Source organism: Silene latifolia, chromosome Y, assembly GCF_048544455.1.
Source record: "Silene latifolia isolate original U9 population chromosome Y, ASM4854445v1, whole genome shotgun sequence".
NCBI classification, from domain to species: domain Eukaryota; kingdom Viridiplantae; phylum Streptophyta; class Magnoliopsida; order Caryophyllales; family Caryophyllaceae; genus Silene; species Silene latifolia.
Genome location: NC_133538.1, coordinates 173534549 through 173538393, shown reverse-complemented (window position 1 = coordinate 173538393; position 3845 = coordinate 173534549).

Here is a 3845-nt window from a genome sequence, read left to right as displayed (position 1 = left end):
CAATTTCTTTTGTAAGTTATAAACTCTTTACTTTCTTAAAAGTAACATGAATTCATCATTTTTAACAAGTGACGAATTTAACCTCCTAGGTTTTGAAGAAACAATGTCTTACACAAAACGTCTCATGTAGCCAAGAAAGACCAGTTTCTTGCGACATAACATTCCATGTGGCATTCTTTGTGGCTCTTGAATAATTTCTCCCACTCTGTCTTCTAGAAATAAACTTGTATTTTAGAAAGACAGCTTCACGAGCCGCAAACCCGTCGTACTCGTGATAATTAAAAAGGGAAAAATGAGCATTTGTTTCTTGTGAAAACTTACAAACATGGTACCCTTACCATTTCATATCTCATATGATTCGATTTAGTGGAAAAATAATCTAGACAAAATGATAAAATCCCCAAAAGTATCAAGTAACTCAAAGTAACTTGATTGAAGTCCAAACCATATCGAATAGCGTTTAATTTCTTATCCATCCACACATTATTTCATAATGCGTGCTATGAGAGATTAACTTGTGATACTATATCACATTTCCTTTGGCTTATATCAAAGTCTTCACTTTGATAATCCCATCACGACTAAATCGTGATTCCTTGAAATCTTGAACTTCTTTAAAGATTTCTCTATTTACCTTATTAAGTGAACACACTAGTGTCAACTTAAATCGTTGGTAAAAGATGATGATCAACCTATTTTGGATTGATGATTTATAACCTCGATCTCCTTTTCAACCAAAAGGTACGAGATATCTTGCTTTGAATACAAGTTACGCATATACCATTAACAATCTAATGGTTTCAAGAGTACTCGATAACTCTTTGCGTTCATCATTCAAAACTTGAGGTTTAATCTTGGGTTACCAATTTGAGTCTTGCATCATCTTCATGATATATCATTCTAGTTTGGTTTAGAATATAATCACCTTGATGATGGGCTAGCCATTCATCAAATCATGGTGTATAGGGTCACAAAAGTGAAACCTCTTTGTATCTTTAACAAATTGTATTCTTATTTAGAGTTTATGTACTTAATAGTCACAATTAAGTACAACTCCAAACCCGAAAACTAGATTTAGTACACAATGACTCTATCTCTTGACTTCGTTGTTGCTAGTCGTCATATTCTAATCATCCCATGTATCAAACATAATGATGAAAACCACCACCGGTTTCTAATATTGACGAAGTAGTACTAGCAAAATTTATGTTTAATCAAATAAACATTTAAAGAAGAAGATCCCATTAGATGTCCCACAACTAACTTGTTGATTCTTCAATGATTTGGGGTAGTTTCCTTAAACGTGTCCAACATTTAAGACAATGGAGACTTTATCGGTTGGGATTGATAGGTTTAGTATCGTCATTCTCAACAACTTTACCTTTAACATTACCTTGTATCAATTCCTTTATAATCTTTACTTCTTGAACCTCGTCCTCATCTTAACGGTTTAAGAGAATGCTCCCACTCATTTCAATGAGTCTTTGCTTTGAGAAGCAAAATTGAATTCATGAAGATTACTCTTCATTTGTTCGTTTTAGTCTTAAAACTTTCATTGAAGTGGTTGCGTTATTTTGGTCAATTACGAATTCTGAAAATCTAATCACCAAAACAATTTATCGCTTCAAGGTACTTAATTTAATTAAGCATATGTGAAACAATACATTGTAAGTAGACATGTTAGTCAAGAATCAAAAACCTGTTTGATAATGAATAACTTTAATCTATACTCTTTACAGAGATCCTTAGCAATGGTTCATTTGAGGTTTTAGAAGCAAATTCATATTTGTCTTTAGTTACGATGTTTTAATGGAGATTTGAATCAAAAATCGAAATGATATCGTATATAAATTGTGGTAAAGAAATAGAACAATATAATAACGGAATAGTGAAAACAAAACATTTATTGTTATATTAATACTTGTAAATAACAAGTAAAGCATTTACATAGTGACCTCTACCCAACTATGATAAATGATTCCAAGACCCAAATTCATATTAACTTGGGCACGGGGTAGCCGATGAAACCCTTATCAATAAAACTCGGTGGATTAACCTTTTAATCGATTCTACTTTTAGAACTCTTGGTCGATAAAATTACTTTAATGTTTATCTATAGCCCAAAACACATCAACAAGGGCACGGGGTAGCCGATGAAACCCTTATCAATAACTTTTGTTGAGTTCAATCCAAATTTCGAATAAATGTGTCCATTATCCAAACCCACATTAACTTAGGCACGGGGTAGCCGATGAAACCCTCATCAACATGAATTCGGTGGATAGACATTTATCACCCACTTCCCCTACGTAACAAGGTTTGTACCCCGGGGTAGCCGAGTGCACTCCCTCGCGAAATAGGTTTTCATGGTTTCTACTATTTGGTAAGGCTATGTCTCAATTGTTTATTTTAGCGAGAGGTCATGTCAATTTATTATCTATCACGTTTTAAGTGAACTACAGCGGTGAACTACGATAATTTTAATTGACACGGTCGATAAACTCGATGAAAGAAGATGCATGTTTTAGTTATGGCGATTTAGCGATGCATGCGACATAAAATAAAATGCAAGCATAAAAGTAAATAAATCCTAGTATGGCCTTTCCTAAAATAGAAAAACTATTTAACTATTACATATTCGGAAACCAACTCCATTGGTCCCTTGAACTTCGGTTGTGGCACGCATCTCGAGGTAACATCGTCTTTATGTATCGCCATTCTTGAAGAAATCCATCTTTGGGAACTCCGGAACGAATAAAATTACATAATAAATTACATAATTTCCTATTATACATTTGTAACTAAAATAAAATAAATCTATTAAATTACAAAACGGTGATACGAGATCACAATAAAATTACAACCGAATCGATATTCCCATACATTTCGGGAAATACCAATTAAATCTAAGGCCATACTAAGTAAAATTACATAATTCAAAAATTACATAAATTAAAATTATGACAATCATAAAGAAAATGAAGCATTATAATATGTATGAACATGCTCAATTTTATGCTAAATCGCCTTTAATTAGCCAATATCGTATATTACTCGGTTTTTACGGATTTGCGTGATTTCAACATTTTACAATCACAAAAATTACATAAATTCATATTTATGCATAAGTTAATTACCCTAACCTCTTAGGACTCAAAATTTAGTCTTCACTAATAATTTGACCATAATTAACTCATATTTATAAAATTGTTCATTAATGGACTAAAATTTACAAAAATAAGCTATAAACTTCAAATAAATCACAAAATTTCAAATAAATTTGAAATTTGAAATTTAAACTCATGAACATTCTGGAAAAATACCATGACACTCATAATGTTTAAAAACTTAGGTTAAAAATTTCGAAATTTTTCGGAAAAACAATGTTGCGGTTTATCGATTTTTTTAATAAAATAATCATAAAAACATGGAAAAATTATATTCATTAACTTTTCAATTTTAGATCTGAAAAAGATAATAAAATGCAACATTAGACGTTTTTCCTTAGTCATAGATTATGTTCTATTAATTTTTCACTAATAATGTCACTATTCATGCAATTTTTCTTCAAAAATCCATAAATCATGCAAAAAGACTTCTTTATAGCCAATTATTTTACACACATCTTGTAAAATTGCATGTGACAACATATTAAATTTCTATGACCAGATTCGAAATTTATCTCATATTAACCTATTTTTCACTTAAATCCGATTTTTATCATGAAAAATCCATTTTTCGAGCATAAAACTCATAAAATTATGAAAATTTCCAGATCATCTAAAAATAATATATGTGAAAACATATCCAAAAACCACTGGAAAATTCGAAGTTTAGCTAATTTT